The 21,649-nt window shown below is 43.7% G+C and overlaps 1 protein-coding gene across 1 annotated transcript in view; it reads left to right on the top strand.

The window, feature by feature from the left end:
• EXOC2 (exocyst complex component 2) overlaps positions 1-21,649 on the top strand; it is a 729,898-nt gene that overhangs the window by 106,513 nt on the left and 601,736 nt on the right. The gene's annotated exons all lie outside the window — the stretch shown is intronic.

Genomic DNA, 21,649 nt, shown 5'->3' with positions numbered 1-21,649 from the left:
TTTTATTATTGTAGTTTGGGTAACGTGTTTCCAACAGTCTCAACGTTTATGGTTTTGATATCCAGCAATCATACCTCACCACCCACCAAAGTGTCCATTATCCTCCTTTCCTTCTGTCCACCTCCCAATGTCCTTATGTTACTTCAAGTACACCCCTTTACTTCTCCCCTGCATTCACCCCTGCTTGGTAATTTTGGTTTTGTTACGCAGAGCGAAGCATTTATCATCATTCCTACAGTTTATCCCCTTGTTTTGTTTCTCTACAGACCACAGACGAATAAACTCATCTGTGGACACTCCACTTCAAGCTGACAGAAAGCCCAGGGAGATAGCTCAGGGGAGCTGAAGCACATACTTTGAGGTGGAAACCTGGTCCTGTAACTTCCCTGGGGGACTTCTGGGTGTGGTTCAAAATGATAAAAACACAAACAAGAAAATAAAGTGAACAAGGACTCTTTCTGCAAAAAGCCTCGTTGTTGTGAGGTTCCAGTCACTTCTGTAGGCCTGCGCTGAAGGGTTATAGCATTGTTTGGTTGGGAGTCAGTCTTAACAGATCACTGAGCAATTTCATAAGACAAGGGACACTCACAGTGGGTAGATATGGGGAGCTCTCTGATAGGGAGGCCAACACCCCAAGAATAGGTAAAGGAGTATGTGAACAGCTTGTGGGAACATTTTGAGGATATTTCTCAGGCCTGAGGGCAGGGGACTTTACTTCCTCTTTGAATCAAGGTCTGGGTTTTTTGATTGTTTGCTTGTTTTTGTTTTGGGGTCACTCCTGGCTCTACACTCAGAAATCGCCCTTTCCTTCCCCCCCCCTTCCCCGCAGGCTCAGAGGACCATATGGGATGCCTGAATTTTTGGCAACACATCCAGGAGTCTGAGCTCCAATTGGTCAATCCAGAGCCAATAGCAACTCTGCCACCTAAGATAGAGTGCCCTAGGCATGTGGCTAACCTGTCGCTATGGTTAAGTTTTCTCATCTGCAAAATGGAGGTACTAATAATAGGGAGCTTGAAGGAAGAGGATGAGAACTGATGCTATGGTGTAGGTGCTCTGCTCATGGATAGCCTGGCATGTGTGATAGGGTCATTTGGCAGCAGCCTGGGCTATCTGAGCTGTTGGAGGCACTGGAATCCAGAATCAGAGACATACTAGGAAAAGAAAAACAGACACACACTCAGGCACTCACATACATGCACAACCACAGAGGCAAGCACTTGCACACACTCCAATATATAGGCAAGTACACATGTACATGGTAACACATATGCACACACAGCTACAGATTGATGCATATAATCATGCCTGCAGGCAAAGCTCAGTCCCAGATTCTGGTAATTTCCAGGTGGTTTGAAAAGACCCGGACAAGAAGATATTTGGGGCTCAGGGCAGAGTGTTCTATTTCCAAAATGAAACTATTGAAGAGGGCTGTTGAGGGAGGGGAAAAGTGGGTGAGGGAATGAAATGGAGCAAATTTACTGGGATAAAATCAGTTCAGTCACGGAGATGTCATGAACGACAACATGAAGCTCAAGACAATCAGAAGGCCTTGCAGGCCTGAGAAATGGCCAGGGATGAATGAGAAATCCATAATTGTCATGCGTATTTTGAGTTGTACACAACATGTCAAATCAATTTGTCTGCCTGCAACAGAAATCATTTTGTCTCTTTTTTTTTTTTTTGGGCCACACCCTGTGACGCTCAGGGGTTACTCCTGGCTATGCGCTCAGAAGTTGCTCCTGGCTTCTTGGGGGACCATATGGGACGCCGGGGGATCGAACCGAGGTCCGTCCTAGGCTAGCGCAGGCAAGGCAGGCACCTTACCTCCAGCGCCACCGCCCGGCCCCATTTTGTCTCTTAATAAAAAAAAAGTTGTGCAAAAACAGTGCAAGCTTTTATTTTCTATGGCAGTTTGGGAGCACATTCCTCCCCCCACTGAAGTGACTCTGGGGTGGGAGGCAGGAAATCTGGGTCTGCCCCACTGAGCATCCATCAAAAGGCCTCAGCCAAGCTTCTCAGCATCAGGATCCCTCTGATCAAATAAGGCCATTGACTTATGATTCTCAAAGTCCCTTCCAAGTAAATAGTTTTTGTAAATTTTCAGCATCATAGAGTGGTCTGAGAAAACCAATTGCTAAGTAGGCAGAGTAAATGCCGATAAATACTCACAGGTAAGATTTGGGGGTAGAATCAATTTGTGTGCAAAGTGGTTATCCAAGACATCCCCTTGGATTTACAAATGAGAGAGTGATGCATCATTTGAAAAATAAATAAATAAATGGAAGCAGAGTGAAGGACCAGGATGGGAAGGGATTGGTATTGGGCCCTTTCTGTCAGAAACTCTAGTGAAAATTGTGATAGGAAGATGCTAACAAGAATAATTTGATAATAATTGACAATACTGACATTCTATTGATATACCTGACCAAGAATTCATATCCAATTAGGGGAAAGGGATTTCTGACTTTTTTACTGATTTTATTGTGAATGGGATAAATCAAAAGGAATGAAAAAGACTCAAATTCGTGTTTGTTGGGTGAAGCCAGAGCTTCCCTTTCCCAAGTTATTCCTTGAATCCCTAAGACCTCAGAAGTCTTTCACGTCTGAGCTCCATTCAACTCCTGAACTTTGGTTGGTTCAGGACCAAGTAGGGTCTGTGCATTTAGGATGTGAGGGTCATTAAGTTAAATGGCCCAACTGCCACAACTTCCCCTGACCCTCACTGCTAAGGCCACACTTCATGCCAGAGTGTGTTTAGAGGCCATTGGTCCACTGAGTTTTTTTGTAAATGGGACCTTAAAATAGTTTCTTAATTGTACCTCCTTTAGATTCTAAGCAACTGAGACCTTGTTCTCTGTCCCTAAGAACAGGCTACTCAGGAATGCTAATCCTGCTGATATATGCACAAGCTTTTCTGGGACAATTACCATAGTGGGCCTTTCCCTCTGGGTGAAGATGGCAGTGAAGAATAACTTCAAATCAATGCTAGATTCTCCCTTTCATGTTTCCATAGTTCAAGATATATGTTGAGTCACAATGTTTAGTAGAATCACCCATGATCACAGAATGTTCTAGAATAGTGCCAAACCATCAGTGACTCTTAAGGATTTGAATGTAGCTAATGGGATTGAGAATCTCTATCTCCATGTCTGTCATGTGATTTAGTTCCAGTCTAAAATTGAAGACCTCACCACAGAATGACTATCATGTTGAGTCGCACAAATACACAGCACGGTGGGTCACAGAGAATTGGGTTTTATTTGGAATGAAATGAAGAATGATTCTAGGGAGACAGATTGTCTAGGTTGTGATGACCTAGAAACCTGCACTGAGGTGAGAAAAGGGAACCCAGGAGATAAGCTGTTTTGAAGTTTGGGCCAGGGACCCACTTAGCTTTGGGTCATTAGCCTCTAGTACAGGTTTGGGGTTGGGAGCAAAAACATGAGGATGCTAGGAAATTGATTTTGTCAGATCTTGAATTTATTTGGTGAAGATCATACAAGTAGCACCTGAGACTTTGCAGGATGCCAACTCACTCATCACTCTGCCCATAGAGCAGGAGGGAGGCAGAGCTCTTCCTGCCAATCTCAAAGGACCTCCAACCCCTGAGCCACATAACTCAAGCTTTGAAACCAGGCAGTAGTACTAGGTCAGCCTATAAGTCCTTCCCTTACCCTTATCCAAACCACTTGACTCTTAACAGGAGGCAAGTCACCTTGTTGTTAGCTACCTGAAGACACTGTACAAGACACTACAGCCCAATGCATCCAGCTTTTCCAGGACAAGCCAACTTCATGTTGTCAGTGCAGGGCCTTGTTAAGCACTTACTGGGCTTTCAGCAGCAGGGGAAGATGACAAGATAAAAGAGCAACTATTCCCACTCTGAACCAGCACAGACAAGGGACATGTGGGAACAGTTATAATGTCATATGTAAGACAAGTTGCTGAGGAATACAGGCTTGTGATGACCCATCTAACCTGGGGGCAAGAGGGACACTTGTGGCTTGTATAGTGGTATTAGCTGGATTCAGCAAAGTGGACATCATCCAAGTTCAAGTGAAGATGAAGGAGAAAGTCCTATGGTAGTTGGCCAATTGTAAAACACTTGCAGTATTTTTGCATACCTGATGTACAGAGCAGGGAATAGAACAGAATTGGGTGTTGAGAATCCAGGGAGCTTAAAGATGGTCAGAAATTGGGGAAAATACAGGTGACTATATTGGACCCGATGAGGAAACTTGTGTGTCTTTCCAGAGAATTTGGACTTTATCCAGTGGGGACTATGAGTTAATATTGGCTTTAACCCCAGGAATGATAATGCACTTTTATGTACTAAGGTTGTACCTTAACTGATCACAACCAGAGAATCCTCCTTGCTCTTTCCCTCCTTTCACCCCACCACCTGCCTCCTAAATTCACCATAATAAACAGATATGATATGGAAAGTTATTGGGTAGAATAACTACACGAAGTCTCCTAAACCCTGGAAGAACTGTTAAGTGCTATCTAAAATGATCATTGTTCTCAGTCAAGGAATTACAACAGCAATTACCTAATTGCAAACACTACTGGATCTTTGCCCCTCCAATTAGCTGATTGGTGGTGCAATTAGCTTGCAAGAACAATTTTATGCCCAGGTGCAAGTTTCCCAGAAGTGCAAAACGGTGCGTGGAAAAATGAGGCCCAGTTCAAGTTTCTGCTAAATATCTGAGATTAGCCAGTCCGAGGGAGGGCTCCCAGGGGCTGAGTTTCCTTTATTTATCCCTGACTGGCTGGTGATACTCTATTTGCAGCACCATCTCAGAAGTCTTTTGCTGTTGGGAACTTCTCAAACTCCAAAGGCTGCAAACAAAGGAGACCAATGCAAGCAGGACCTACAGTTGGTGACCTCCACTTTACAAGCATCGTGTTTAAGGTCTGATAGTCTTGAGTAGGGACAATTTGTCTCAGCAGTCACTTTGGGACTTGGGAAAGTATGTCAGCTTGGTGCCCTTGGGCATGAAGTGACCCAATGTCATTGTTTTCCAAAGGACTCTGAGTTGTAGTTCGTGGTAGAGGTGGACAAATTATCCATCAACTCTCAGAATGTGGTTCCAACATGTCAGTCGATCCTTTCTTTATCATGAACAAAGGAGATAAAAATGGACTTCAATGATGTGAGGAAGCAAATTCTTTGCTGGGACTATAACTGTTTTCAAATACTGGAGAAATTATTTCACCCATTATTCCATGAGATTCCTAACAGAATGTCTATAGTCAAGAAAGACACATTGTTGAAAGAAAGAAATGGCAAGTGCTGGTGAAGATGTGGGAAAAGGGAGCCTTATAGTCTGCTGTTGGGATTGTAAATTTGTGCGACCACCATGTGAAACAGAATGGAGGGTTAAAAAAACAAATTAAAGCTAGAACTGGCACTGATCTAGGATTCCACCTCAGGGTATTTATCCAAAGGAAACCAAAACAGTGACTTGGAAACATATATGCTCTTCATTGTTCATTGTAATCACTTACAAGAGCCAAAGCATGGAAACAACTTATATGTCCATCAACAGATGAATGGATAAATAAATTGTGGTCTATATAATCACCCTTCACTTAATAAACTTTGGCTAATGGTGGACCACAGACTCAAGAAGTCTCACTAGGCTCTACCATGTAGCCTTAGGTATGTAATAGGCAAGTGCATCTAGCCTTACATAATTACACTTTGGGATATTTGTGCAATAATGCAATCACCTAATGGCTAGTTTCTCAGAGTGCATTGCTGTCATTAAGTGACTCATGACTTGGTGAATACACACACAAACATATGCATACACACATGATAGACAATTATGTTCAACCATAGAAAAGGACATTTTCCATTTATAATATTGAGAATATGATTCTAAGTAAGATAAATCAGACAGAGAAAGACAGATAAACCATATCATCACACTTGAATGTGGAATCCAAAGCAAAGCAAAAAATAAGTAAATAAAAAAATAAAAACCATAGACAGAGAATAGACTAGTGGCTGCCAAGGTCAGTAGCAGGCAAAGTAGATAAAAACCATTAGAGATATAAACCCAATAAATTACAGTGACTTAATAAATTTGTAGTCTTAGGACGATGCTGATTTCCCTGGTGTAAAAACTACCATAGGCAATTTCAAGTGATGAAATCTCCCATGACCATTTATTGGAAAATGTAACCATTGATTCTATTGGGCTGGCCTGAGCTCTGTCCAGCACATCACAGCTGCTTTAAGAACTTCCAAAAAAAATGTTAGAATCGCTTATCATAGACAATAAATTAGTTTTCCACAATTGAAAATTATGTGGAAACTGTCTATATCAGAAGTGTAGGAGAAGGGAGGGATTCATAAGTGCATAGGCTATAGTCCTGGAAGGGGAAGGATAACCAGATAATTAGTCACAGATGGGAAGAGAGAAGACGATGACCCAGAAGAGTACATCCCAGCTGTGGTCAGATATAAAGTCATTTCCTCCTACAACAGTTCCCAACATTTCCAGTCCATTTGATGAGCGATTCTTCCCCCAAGATGCAGGGGAGAACTTGATCTCATGTATTTTGGAGACAGAAGTGAGCATGATCACATCCCTCAAGATGATATGATGGTGTTTTCATCTAAGAAGATATTAGCACAGTAGTTTATTTCTGGTTAATTGGAAAACCCCAAAGCCAGGCAGAAATTCAAGCATCCCAGCAGGCTGAATGAGCTGGATGCCCCCTAGATAGCAGGTGTGTATGGGGCAGACTCTTGTTCACCTTAGAAGGGAGATAAAGAGACAATAGAATGGGGGTGAGGGACTCCATTTCTTTATTTGGTACCACAGTTCCACCTCAACCTTCTGTCTTCTTGCCTCTCTCATCCTGGGTGCCAATCCTAGTCTAAGCAAAGGCTCCCAAGTACTAGAGATCTACATGGCTAGTGCACGACCAGGTTAGCTCTCCCCTTCTTGGGATGCATAAATAACAAACATTTAAGATGTCAGACACCACTCTGCAATGAGAAGTGGCCCAATATATGATTCCATTGAGCCTGCATGCAAACAAGTTGGGCCTAGAATGACTAAAATTTCCCATTTCACAGAGCTCATTGAGCACCTAAGCAGTTTGTCCAAGATCACATAGGGAACAAGTGCAGGGAGCAAAGTTTTCAGGCAGGACTGACTAGCTAGCCACAAGGCAGCAAATCATTACTCATTAGTGGCCTCCTCCTCCCTGGGGTTGTTTCTCTCAGATCCAGAAGAGCTCTTCTTCACATTCTCAGAATTTAAGATCTTTGCCTGTCAGGTTTCTTCCCTACGGGTAGAAACTTCCACCCACTCATTCAGGGCTGCTTGAGAAATTGGTCCAGAGAGTTCCCTTTGCTGGCCAAGCACATGATTCTTATGCGGACTCTGAGTTCTGGAGGGGATGTCAGGCCACCTTCTACTGCTTTCCTCTGCAGCAGGCACAGTGTGGGGCCTGCAGGGGATACTCCACCTACATACATCATGAATAAAATGTCCAGAGCGGGGCTGGAGTGATTGCACAGTGATAGGGCATTTGCCTTGCACGCACTGACCCAGAACTCATGTTGGTTTGAATTCTGGCATCCCATATGGTCCCCGAGTCAGGAGCCATTTCTAAGCGCATAGCCAGGAGTAATCCCTCAGCATCATCAGGTGTGGTCCAAAAACAAACAAACAAACAAACAAAATGTCAGAGCTTATTTGTGAACCCCAAGTTAAGGGTGTTTCACATTCTAATAGATAGAGCCAGTGTTCAAGAGTTAGGGTATAGTAGGTATAGGAAGAGAGAAGGTGCGATCTGGGGGTATTCTGAGGAGTTGAGTTCTCGGGGAAGGACTCACTGAGGAGCTCCCTGAAGAAAGACCATTAGAACCAGCATTAGCCTGGGAGAGAAGGTAAGTGCTCTTCTGCCCATACCTACTGCTCCCCCTTGTTCCTTCCATTTCTGGAGCCTTGGCAAGAATATGCAATATCTTAGGCCAAGTTCTCTGAGCATGGGCTCTGGGACTGAGATTGTAGATGATTCTCCTTTGGTGTGAGAGACAAAATGCTTCATTGGAAAATGCCATCTACTCTCATTTGTCCTACTTTGGCCATTAGCCCCAAGAGTCTACTGTTTCAAGTCACCATTTTGGGATAAAAAGACCATATCATGGCATGAAGAAGCTGATGGTGGAGGTTAGATACTTTTCTGTTGAAAGATTCTTAGACATGGCTACTTGAAGCAGTACAGTGTGGAACAGGAATTTAGGATGTTTTGTTCAAAATTCACTGGGATTCTTTTGCTCTTCAATATTATAACAAAATGATATTGAATGAAAAATTACACTGGAGCATCTGTTCTATAAAACCGATTAGCCAGAACATTTCTGACTTCTCTATCTACTTGTGACCCCCTCTCTTTCTCTCTCTTTCTCTGACTTCTCTATCTACTTGTGACCCCCTCTCTTTCTCTCTCTTTCTCTCTCCATCTCTCTCCCTCTCTTTCTCTCTCTCACACACAAACATACGCTCAGACATGCAATGGGGACAAGTTGCTTAAACATATGAACCTAAACAGTGAAGTTAATTCTTCTCAGTTACATTAGTAAATGGTTTCATGATTTTATCTTGAAGAAAAAAGACCTTGAAATCTGGGAAGATGTTTTTGTTTTTTTTTTTTTTTTTTTTTTTTTTTTTTTTTTTTTTTTTCTTTTTTGGTTTTTGGGCCACACCCGTTTGATGCTCAGGGGTTACTCCTGGCTATGTGCTCAGAAATCGCCCCTGGCTTGGGGGGACCATATGGGACGCCGGGGGATCGAACCGCGGTCCTTCCTTGGCTAGCGCTTGCAAGGCAGACACCTTACCTCCAGCGCCACCTACCCGGCCCGGAAGATGTTTTTGTACCAAAGGCATCTTCTCCCACCTCTGCACATTCCATATTCTTATGGTATATCACACAACTGCAAGCCTGGGAAAACTCAAAGCACCAGAAAATGGGGGACTGAGTAATATAGTACAGTGGATAAGATACCTACCATGCACATGGCTGAACAAGATTCTATACATGGCAACCCATATGGTCCTGTGAGCACCACCAAGAATAATTCCTGAGTACTGAACCAGGAATAAATCCTGAGCACTGCCAGGTGTGGCCAAAATAGTGCAAAGTAAACAAAAATCCCAGGGAGTTGGAGCAACTAGTACAGTGGATAGGGTGCTTGTCTTGCATGATGCTGACCCGGACTCAGTTACAGACGCTCCATACAATCCTCTGAGCAGCACCAGGAGTATTTCCTGAATGCAAAGCCACAAGTTACCGCTGAGCATCCTCAGGTGTGACTCCCAATCCACCTAAATAAACCTCTAAAAGTCTAAATTGACTTCATTAAGGCCCACATCCCAACCAGAAGCCTTCCTAGAATGCCTGTTTTGCATTCACCTTCTAATTCAATTCAGTGACAACAACAAATACTAATAAACCTTTAGAAAAGGAAAAACCAGGTTGATATTGAAGACATTTTTTATTTACTTTGGAGTCACACGGTACCATTCAGGGGGTTGCTCCTGGCTCTGCACTGCTGGCAGGCTTGGGGGACCATGTGGGATGCTGTGGATCAAACACTAGTCTGCAGGGTGCAAGGCAAATGCACTACCTACATGCTGTGCTATTGTTTCAGCCCCGACGTTGAAGACTTTCAATAACATTTCTTTCATAGCAACATATCCTTACCTATCAGACAGGTAAGCAGAAATGAGTTCTACTCTACCAGACTTTAATTCCATTTCTGCTGTGACATTTCTGGGTTCAGGAATGATGAACCTTCAATAAGTGAGGGCAGAGAGACATTATCCCATTCAAGTGCCAATGGGTTGTTGTGATGTGCGTGTTTTGAGGGCAAGGAGGGGCAAGAACCAGTGTGGACTTGAAGGATAGGAAAGGTCAGCAGTCAGTTATAGTCTGCCTGGGCCCGGGAGTGTGGGGAAGGGGGGATTGTATTGGTACATTTCAATCTTGGACAGAACATTTAAGAGTGAGGAGCTGTGTGAGAACATGTGCGAATATGCATGAGAAAATACATATGAATGCATGTAAACATGTATGTAGGTTTACATGCAAGTATTTACATGTGAGTACATACTTATGAATGTGTGTTTGAGTGCATCTGAATATGTGCATTTGTTTATGTTTATCAGTGTGTGTCGGTGTATATGTGGGCGTGCGTCTGATTACATGAGACTGTGGATATGGGTATACATGTCAATATACGTGTGAGTGTGTTTGTATGAATGTTTGTGAGCAAGTGTGTTAGCTTATGTCATCTAAGCATGAATTTGTATGTGGGTGATCATATGAGCTTGTGTCAATGTATGTCTCTGAGGATATGTGAACATGTGTGTTAGTTTGTGTGTTGGTGCCGTATGGTTGTGTGAGCTCATCTCTGAGTATGGTGTGCATATATGTGTATGTATGAGAATGTATGTAGAAGTATGAGCATGAGTGTGTGAGTGTGGGCACCTGACTGAGTGGTTGTGAAAATATGTGTGTCAGAGTATATTCAGGGGACTGTGGATGAGTGTATTTTGGAGGTCGGAGATGCCTTTCTATCTGACTTCCTCAAAGGAAACAGTGCCCAGGATACAAGAGCCACCCACTGAGTGGGAGAAACTATTCACCCAATAACCATCAGATAAGGGGCTAATTTCCAAAATATACAAGGCACTGACAGAACTTTACAAAAAAAAAAACAAAACAACAACAACAACAACAAAAACTAATACCATCAAAAAATGGGGAGAAGAAATGGACAGACAATTTGACAAAAAGGAAATACAAATGGCCAAAAGACACATGAAAAAATGCTCCTCGTCACTAATCATCAGGGAGATGCAAATCAAATTAACTATGAGGTACCACCTCACACCCCAGAGATTGGCACACATCACAAAGAATGAGAACAAGCAGTGTTGGCAGGGATGCGGTGAGACAGGAACTCTTATCCACTGCTGGTGGGAATGCCGACTAGTTCAACCTTTCTGGAGAGCGATATGGAGATTCCTCCAAAAACTGGAAATTGAGCTCCCATATGATCCAGCTATACCACTCCTAGGAATATACCCTAGGAACACAAAAAAATACAATACAAAAACTCCTTCTTTACACCTATTTTTATTGCAGCACTATTTACCATAGCAAGACTCTGGAAACAACCAAGATGCCCTTCAACAGATGAATGGCTCAAGAAACTGTGGTACATATACACAATGGAATATTATGCAGCTGTCAGGAGAGATGAAGTCATAAAATTTTCTTATACATGGATGTACATGGAATCTATTATGCTGAGTGAAATAAATCAGAGAAAAAGAGAAAGCCGGAGAATGGTCTCACTCATCTATGGGTTTTAAGAAAAATGAAAGACATTTCTCAACAATTTTCAGAGACAAAAGAGAGGAGGGCTGGACATCTACAGACGACCTCATGAACCTCACCACAAAGAGTGATGAGTGCAGTTAGAAAAATAACTATTTGAGAACTATTTTAACAATGTGAATGAATGAGGGAAGTAGAAAGCCTGTCTAGAGTTCGGGGGGTGGGGTGGGCGTGGGGAGGAGGAGATTTGGGACATTGGTGATGGAAATGTTGCACCGGTGAAGTGGGGTGTTCTTTTCATGACTGAAATCCTCATCACAATCATGTTTGTAATCAAGGTGTTTAAATAAGATATTAATTAAAAAATAAAATTCAAATAACAATGCTAAAACAAACTGTTTTGAGGATGGGCCACACTGTGTGGGAGAAATAAATCTATTTCTTTTCTCTAAAAAATAAAAGTAAAAGAACTTGGAATAGAACTTATGAGTTAGAGAGGCCAAGGTAACTTTTGTTAGACTGTGCAAGAGGAGAAGCAAGTCTGCAAGTCCCCATTTTTTCTACTCTGTGTCTGAAAAACACAAGCATTTCTTTTTTTTTTTTTTTTTTGGTTTTTTGGGCCACACCCAGTAACGCTCAGGGGTTACTCCTGGCTATGTGCTCAGAAAGTTACTCCTGGCTTGGGGGACCATATGGGACCACCGGGGATCGAACCGCGGTCCGTCCAAAGGCTAGCGCAGGCAAGGCAGGCACCTTACCTTTAGCGCCCAACCGCCGCCGGCCAACACAAGCATTTCTGCAAGTGTCTGTCCACAGTGAAGTGCACCTTTTTTGGGTGTATAAATAAGGCTTTGGTGGTTGAAGTTGGAGATTCACTGTTATATTCTACCCATGGTCTCTGCTATTGCTTTTGCAGTACAGGCTTTCGGATTTCCATCCCAAATGCTAGATAAGTCACCCCCAGTGCTTTCTCAGGTAATTTTCAGAACAGCCAATGATTCGGGTAGACTTGGAAAAACCCTATTGGCCATTTCACCCAGCATGACTTCCAAACAAATCTGCTTTTTATGTTATGACAATCTCCTCTCTTGGCGTGACTCCCTTGTGCCCCTGATTGCCTCAGTATATTTTACAGGGGAGTCTTTTATAGGACCCTTATTTACAAGAAATAAGTGCGCCATCTTTACCCCTAATGGGCCAGACAATGGACTAAGGAGCAAATTACATGGAAGATTAGTACATGGACTTAATGTGTGTTCCTGGCTCTCCTGACTCACGCAGCACCTTGTTTGTGTTGTGTTGAAGGGCAGAGATGTCTTAAGAAAACATTTTGTTGAGTTAGACTTGTGAAAGAAGACCTAAGTCATCAGACCTTCCCCCAAAACTGTGATGTCTTTTATGGCCCAGAGAGGGGAGGCTGGGGTGCCACAGAAGCATGCAGGGCTGCTTTGGAATGACAAGACTTTTACAGTGGGGGGAAAACTTCCAGGCTCAGAACCAGCAAACCTTCAAGATGTCCAGTGACTACTTTGGGGGGTTGGGGGTGTAGTCTTTAGAAAGAAAAAGAGCTAGCCTGCAAATTTGAAAGGTCAAGAAAATCCATCAAGTAATAATTTTTAATGCATGCTTCAGTCGAGTTTTATTCACATGACCATGCTACCATCACTGCCACTCATCTGTAGTATTTGTATACTTTGTGCAACTGAAACTGTCCATTTGCAATATTTCACCCCTTGGACTCTCACTCAGAACCTTGCAATCTGTTCTTTTCTATGTCTTTATGAGCTGAACTGCTCCTGTGGATCACATGGAAATAGTATTGGATAGTATCAGTCACTGCATCTGGACTATATTGAACACAATATCCCTGCGTCAATGTTCTTCCTTATCAAGATGTGAAGAAGAGTGCCACTGACAGATTGGACCCAGGCTTGTTGATCCACTTATCTTCTGAAGACAGCACTTGGGTTGTCTTTCTAAAAAACCAATGGTCTTAATGGTGTAACCCCTTCCCCAACTTCCTATTTCCCTAACCTCTTCTTTTAGCATGTAAAAGTTCACATGGATTAGAGGATCTTCCCCACCTGGTGGTGTGGGGCTCTGGATAATAAAGGTGCTGGCTTTCGGAAAGGAAAAGCCACATGGCAAATAGGCAGCACAAGGCAGAAGCAGAATAAACCATGCGCGGATAGGCTGCACATGGCAGAGGTAAGGCCTCATGAGGAATAAAGCGAGTTGACTGATGAATATCTTTTCTGACTGCTTGGTGTATTATTTCTCTGCACCTACCTTGCTTCATCAGTACCGTCCGGCCTATGGGGTTATAAGCATGGTGCTTGGGGTGGTCTCACACAATATGTGGACTATATCTTTTATTTTATATTTTAAAAATGGTGTCTCCTGAAGTCAAGTCTCCTGAACACACACTGGATGCCTGTGTCCTTCGGTATCTTTCATGTGTTCAACTGTGAAAGAACACCACTCCCCTTGGTGATAGCCAGTTGCTCATCATTGAGATCCAAGTCCACTCAAGTCATTGGTCCTCCTAGTCACAAGCAATCCAAGTTGTGAGCACTTTCCTCTTAGAGAGTCACCTAATCACAGTGCGGGGCTGGATGCCCTTAGGCAAAAGGCTGAATGGTGAGAAGGCAGGAGAGCACTGAGAGGAGAGCCCCTTATCTGTGAGGACTTTGCCCAGCACTTTTCATCTAGGACTTGCAGCCTCCAGAGCTGTGGGTGCCTCCTTGCCTGTGAACTTCTATTTCTGGAGACAGAACAGCCTATGGTAGTTACTGCGTTTCCACCTTAATTCTGGTGACCACTTAGTTCTGGGAGACCACTCTGAATTTTTAGCTGTGCTCTATGACATCACTGGGAAGATTTAACATCACAACATGTGAGTTCTGATTCTTTGACTCTTTGCTCTGCTTTCACCACTGCTCAGATGGTTTCTTGGTCAAGGTCCCATGAGGAAAATTTGGGTGTTAATTCACTTCATTTGGAATGTCTTTGTGATGACATACTCCTTTATTTTTCTTGGAGAGTGATTGAAAGATTGTTTGTTTGTTTGTTTGTTTTTGTTTTTGGGTCACACCCAGCACTGCTCAGGGTTTACTCCTGGCTCTATGCTCAGAAATCGCTCCTGGCAGGCACAAGGGACCATATAGGACTCTAGGATTTGAATCATGGACCTTCTGCATGAAAAGCAAACGCCTTACCTCCATGCTATCTCTCCGGCCCTGAAAGAGAGTTTGAAGTCACTATATCTTTTTTTTCGGGTAGGCGGGGGAGACCACCCGGAAGGATGCTCAGGGGTAAGAGTTGGATGCTATTCGTTCATCAATGCCTTTATGATAATTCTTTCTTCTCCCTTGGGGGAATAAGACTGCTGAAGATGACTGCATCATCCTGATTTCCCTCATTATTTTTGTTTTCTTAGGTTAGTGGTGAAATTTGATGCGCAAATTTCTAAATTAAATGGTGAATAGAGTATAGCAGTCAGCTCTGCTATCAGGGATGAAAAACACTGATTTTTATAAAATTGATGATGCCAGGGATGAAGAGATAGTACAGGAGGAAAGGCATTTGTCTTGCATGTGGCCAACCCTAGTTTGATCTCTAGAATTACATGCAACCCTCTATGTTCTGTCAGAGGTCACTCATGAACATGAAGCTAGGAGTAGCCTCTGAGCATCCCGAGGTGTGGTTCAAAATTGCATTAATCCCCCAATGAAAGCTACAATTATTATGGAAGAGATAGTGACTTGACTTCATCGTTTTATTATTATTATTATTATTATTATTATTATTATTATTTTGCTTTTTGGGCCATACCCTGTGATGTTCAAGGGTTATGCCTGGCCCTACTTTCAGAAGTTACTCCTAGCTTGGGGGACCATATGGGATGCCGAGGGATCAAACCAAGATCCATCCTAGTTCTGCCGTGTACAAGGCAAACACCCTACCACTGTGCTATCACTCTCTTCCCAACTTCACCCTTATTAATAGCAGACTCCCACAGCCAGGAAGGTGCTAGAAACATCCTAGAATTTCCCAGGATTGTGATCCTCAGTTATTCAGAGAAAAATAGACTCTGGTGTGAATTTGGAGAGAGCTGAGTTTCTCCCAGATGAGCAGGTCCCCTATCCTGAAGCAGACTGCATTATTCTCCCATGTCTCCAGCCACACTTCCCTTTACCTCTGTCCCAGGGCTCTTGCCTTGTTCCAGGCTCAGTCGGTGTGCTTGTTAGGGCAGACCTTGCAAAGCTTCAGAGGCATTCCTGGTCCTTGTGGAAATTCAAATCAGGCAGAGCTCTCTGAAAAGTGCTCATCACAATACTCCTGACACAGAGGTCAAGAGTTCTAAGCTTAATAACTGATCATCTCACTCTTGTGAGATGCATTTGGAAAGACACTGAGGATTGACAGCAAAGAAACCTCAGGCTAGGAGCCACACAACCATATTACAATGGAAACCTCCCCCCACCCCCATACAAGGTATGTATTTTCATCCTTTCAATTCTGAGCATGTTTCTGAGGTTCATCTTACAGGTAAGAAGACCAGATGGAGTTGGAATTGGAGCAGTGGTGCAAGTGGTAAGGCGTTTGCCTTGCATGTGACTGAACCAGGACGGACCTTAGTTTCATCCCCAGGCATCCCATATGGTCCCCCAAGCCAGGAGCAATTTCGAAGCTCATAGCCAGGAGTAATCTTTGAGTGTTACCTGGTGTGGCCTAAAAAAAAGCAAAAAACAAAAAAACAAAAAAAACAAAAAAGAAAAAGACCAGATGGACAATCTTGTTTGTTATTTATCATATTTATAAACATACATTTATTTGTTGATCTAGAATAAGATTCTTTACCCAGACTCACCTGGACTTATTGACCTTTTTGGGATGCACTAATTTCTTCCTTGTTTTTCATCAGTCCCCCCAACACTGCCCACCCCTATCCCCTAAACTATGGGAAACCATGTAGACCAACAACACTTCTTGAATCCATATTTTTCCACCGATTTGAAATGTTGCCCTGGTCAAACTTGGAATATGCAGTTTGTGTTAGTTCCAGAAATCTTTCTAATTGCTCCTGTGACCATACTTGGCTTTTTCACTTTAAATTATATAATTATTTTTCAGCAGCCCCATTCAGAAGGAGGAAAACCATGAAAAGGCACCATCGGCAAGAAATAGAAAGAAGTGGTAGAAAGGCTGGAAGCTTCCCACTGTAAGGAGATGGGGAGAGTAACATTCCCTTGTCCTTTTATATTTCAATTAAGTTTTACCTCTATTTTATTTTCAAAGAAACCTGGATGAAACTCAAAGGTCTGTGATGATTAGCCAAAAGCCAAGCATTTGGTAGAAAGGAGAATGAGAATCTGAATCTACAGGGATCCAACTCTAATTATTTCGTCTTTCCTTTCTCTGCCTCTCCTGCAAACTTAGTGTTTTGGGTTAAATCAATCTGATTTTTAGTTCACAATCTTGAGCCTTTAAATAAGCAGAAAGAGGCACTTTTCCAAGTTTCTCACAAAGGGGTCTGAGATCAACATAGCTACTTCCTGTCCTGCTTGGCAAAATACAGAGTATGTTTAAGGCTGACATTCCCCTGTAAGTATCCAAGGTTCTTTCACAGAGGAGAGAATTGCCTTGGCTCCATCCCAAGGGCAGTACCAAACAGGTCACTGTTTCTTTTAGGGTGCTCCCTGGCAAGGCTGCCTCTAAAAAAAGCTCCCGGCCTCAGAAATATTCAGACTTACAGGAATTTGTTAGAAGAACAACACCTGGTAGCTCATTTATCATTGTTGCTGTCCCCTGGCCGTCCCACCTACAGACTGAAGAATGATGGCAAAAATAATATTTATGCACTGAACCGCAGGGAGGGTGATAGGAGCTGGGAGTGCCTCAGAGGCTGCAGGGAGAGACATTGTCAGGATTTGAAGTGGCATTTCTGACCAGGGTGGTGTTTGGCTTTGCAAACACAGGACTTGTTTCTCATGACAATGTGGGGAGACTTACGCTGGTCTGGAATCAGAACCCACTAATGGTGCATTAGATAATGGAGGCAGGATGGCAGGTCCCATCCAATCGGATGAGCCTCTCTGCAATGATTTATTCTATTTCGGTGCAATGCAAGTTCATTAAACCCACACAGACACGCTTGGTTCCCAATAACCTCAGATGAGCAGGTGAGAAGGAGCCTTCACACAGTCCCAAAGCTAGACTGGGGCACTCGGTGGGCTGAGCTTGATTTGGGGGGTGGGCAATGGGAGAAGGAGCCTAAAGATGGGAGCATTAGAAGGATTCTCTCAGAGGAGTGTGTCCCAGCTTCTCTATGCCCTGGTATCTTCCCAGCCCGGGCCACAGAATTTAGAAGAAAGGAAACATTGAATTGTGGGATGTCAGGACTCCCATGAAAACTCACAGATTCCTGCTCCTCATCTGAGCTTTCCTCTAGCCAAAGGATGACAATTGCCCACTGGTGTATGGGGTCTGCTTGTCACTGGAGAGGCAGCACCGGAGGGCTGAGGTCCAAGTGTGGCTTCCCCAGGCCTGGGCATGTGAAGGTCTTAGTATAGTCTCACTTGTTGGGGTAATTGAATGTGAGCCTTAGGAAATGAGGGGGACAAGGAACTTTCCAGCAAGACCCTGGCCAGTAGTCCCCATGCTGTCCTGGAGGGCAGAACATGGCATGGCCAGAGGTCAGGGTCAGCCTCTCCCAGGTGGAGCCAGAGCAGCGTTTAGGGAAGGATGGCTGGAAAGTGCCTGTGGCAGCCGGCAGAGGGTCTGTTTCTTTTCCTTCTTTCTTCCCTCCCTCATTGTGCTTTATTCCCCTCCTCTTCCTGCTCCTCTCCCCCTCCCTCCCTTCCTTCCTTCCTCCCTTCTTCATTTCTTTCTCTTTCTTTCTTTCTTTTTTCTTTCTTTCTTTCTTTCTTTTTTCTTTCTTTCTTTCTTTCTTTCTTTCTTTCTTTCTTTTCTTTCTTTCTTTTCTTCTTTCTTCTTTCTTTCTCTTCTTTCTTTCTTTCTTTCTTTCTTTCTTTCTTTCTTTCTTTCTTTCTTCTTTCTTTCTTTCTTTCTTTCTTTCTTTCTTCTTTCTTTCTTTCTTTCTTTCTTCTTCTTTCTTCTTCTTCCTTCTTCCTTTCTTCCTTCCTTCCTTCCTTCCTTCCTTCCTTCCTTCCTTCCTTCCTTCCTTCCTTCCTTCCTTCCTTCCTTCCTTCCTTCCTTCCTTCCTTCCTTCCTCCCCCTCCCTCCCTCCCTCCCTCCCTCCCTCCCTCCCTCCCTCCCCCCTCCCTCCCCCTCCCTTCCCTTCCTCCCTTCCTTCCTTCCTTCCTTCCTTCCTTCCTTCCTTCCTTCCTTCCTTCCTTCCTCCTTCCTTCCTTCCTCCTTCCCTCCCTTCTCCTGTGTTCTATCCTGTTTTATTGCTTGTACTCTTTCCTTTTTTTTTTTTTTTTTTTGGTTTTTTGGGCCACACCCAGTAACGCTCAGGGGTTACTCCTGGCTACGCGCTCAGAAGTTGCTCCTGGCTTGGGGGACCATATGGGACACCGGGGGATCGAACCGCAGTCCGTCCAAGGCTAGCGCAGGCAAGGCAGGCACCTTACCTTTAGCGCCACCGCCCGGCCCCGCTTGTACTCTTTCTAGGCTTTCGATGAGTAAGATCATTTAGTATGTGTCCTCCCTCTGACTTATTTTTTTCCCACTTAATGCCTTTTTGTTTCTTGAACATTGCAGAAAATGGTATGACCTTCATTTTGAAAGGCATGACTAGAAATTCACCTCTTCCTTTGGGCTCAGAGACGTGACTTGGCTGCCCTTCCCATTGATCCTGCTGACTCAGCAGTACCGGGAATGAGGATTGCTCTCTCCCCACAGTTCATGGGGAAGACCTTGTCTTCTCAAACCAGTATGACCATGAGTGGAGTGTCAGGCACAGTATCAGGTGGAGTATAGGGGTTCATTTGCAATATATGTGTTTTGGAAGCGCAGGCCACAATATCCCCAGTGAAGAGAAGTTAGTGAGCAAAAGTCTATCCAGGAAGAGTGGCCAAGAGGCAGATCAGATGTCAGGTTTACACTTTAAAGGGAAAAAGGATTCTGGATAGAAATGAAGGCACTAAGAATATTACTTTACTAAAATAGGTTGTTCATACATAGTTATTATTTTTTTTCACAAAGTTGTTCATGATTGAGTTTCAGCCCTACAATAGCTAAGACCTTTCACCAGGGCACATTTCTCATCACCAATGATCCAGTTTCCCTACCTACATAGGGGGCAGCCATTTCCCCCACCTTCTTTGCATTTAAAACTGTGTTTAAAAGTTGCTTTTTTTTTTTTTTGCATTTAGAGATCACCAAAGGCTGCCATGGGAAGAGAAGAAATGCCACCTACCCCTGGCAGATAAAAAGAGGGTCAGATTTGGTATTTGTGGGGAAAGAGTGATGCCTCTGAACATGGAGATTCTGCATCACCAGGAAAAAGAAAGCCAAGAGTCGAACCCCAAATGGGCAACTTACACCCTTAGTGAGTGGGTATAGTTAATTTCAGTCCCTTGAATCCAATTTTCTCTTCTGCAGAAACTGAATGTGGGCAGGCACCCCTCAAAGGTGCTACTGATTTTTGTTTCCTCTTCTCCTGCACCACCAGGTATGGGAACTCTGCTGAGAGTTGCTCTTGAGTGCTTTCCTTTTCCCAGACACAAAGGAAGGCTGAGCCAATAATCACTGGACATCCTTGGAGAAGGTCCTGTTCTTTTTTCTCTGAATCTTGACTCTGAATTCAATTTGTGTTTGGTGCAATTGCAGCAGACCCAAAAAAGAAGCAATCTATGAGGAAGAAGTTCTTTTCCCCTGCGGTGGAAGGTTGTGGCTCCAGAAACCTCTAGTTGACTTACCAATTAGGTATAAGAGAAATAAATCGATGGAGATGATCCTACCAATATTTTGGAGGTTATTTGAGTGTGGGTGCCCTTGCTTTCCTGTTGAACCTTCTTTCTCAAGAGTCCCTGAGGAGGTATTGGGGAAGAGAGCTATTGCCTTGGTTCTGCTGATTTAAGAGTCCACAGCTACACCCACCCACTGCCCACTAGATACTCTGCCTGCTGCTCTGGACTCAAGCAGAGATACCATGGAGACTTGGCTAAACCAACTAGTCTTCCAGGCCTTCACCTTCTCAGGCATTCTATTAAGTCAAACTAGAAAGGTAAATTTGGAGAAATCACAAGTATTCACCTTCTCTAAAATCCACAGGCAAGGAGCAACCATGATCCAAATTGAGGAAGAGGATGGGTCAGTAGGTTCATGTATGCATTCACATATGTACGTGTGGACATAGCCATAGGTTCAAACTTGCATGTTTGATCCCATGGGAGCATACATGTTATAATGTTCCTACACATGATTGCTAACATGCCTATGTAAAATGGTCTCATGAACATGTCCACACATTTTGCTGAGAAAACCTGACTGCAGATCACCTGTGTCTCCACATATGTATTCTACATACACATGGATATGATGGCCCATGTTACTCACATGCACTTAGGCAAGCATATGTGTCTAAGTATTCAGACTGGCTGAGTGTGTGTGTGTGTCTGTGTGTGTGTGTGTCTCCCAGTGCAGTAGTTTTCCACATGCCCTGTGCCTTGCTTAGGTTGGCAGCATACACCTTGAAGGGTGGGGTTGGCCCAATCCTGGGTGGCTGTGGGTTCAGCTGGGTGGTGCTGAGGTGGGGCATATACTTCCTGAACCCCTACTCCCATTCCTGGAGCCATGGCCAAACTCCCTGAGAGGGGAATCCAGGCCAGTGAAGCCTGCATAGGAGATAGTTTATAAGTTTTGGGCCAACGAAACAACTCACAACCCACTGGGACAGGTGGTAAGTTGGCCAACTTTGGTTAAAGCAAAACCAGACAGTTGCTCCTCTCCAAAAAAGTGGCAGAAAAGGACATTGATGGCAAGTTTTCTTGAAAAGAATTCCAGAGGACCAGAGTGATAGCACAGAGGGTAGGATGTTGGCCTTGTATGCTGCTGACCCAGATTCAATCCCTGGCATTCCATATGGTCCCCTGAGCCTGCCAAGAAAGAATTCTGAGCACAGAGCCAGGAGTAAACTCTTAGCACTACCGGGTGTGGCCCCAAAAAGAAAAGAATCCACACCTTGCTTAGAAAGATGCTGATTTCAGACTCAGTATTCCCTCAACAATGCTTTCTTTTCACTTTACCTTTATTTCTTATTCTGATCATAGCAGGAACCCACTGGCAATTCTTGACCCAGGGC

This window comes from Suncus etruscus, chromosome 18 (genome assembly GCF_024139225.1).
Source record: "Suncus etruscus isolate mSunEtr1 chromosome 18, mSunEtr1.pri.cur, whole genome shotgun sequence".
In the NCBI taxonomy this organism is placed as follows: Eukaryota; Metazoa; Chordata; class Mammalia; order Eulipotyphla; family Soricidae; genus Suncus; species Suncus etruscus.
Note: the sequence above shows the minus strand (reverse complement) of the source record. Positions and strands in the feature narration are given on the sequence as shown.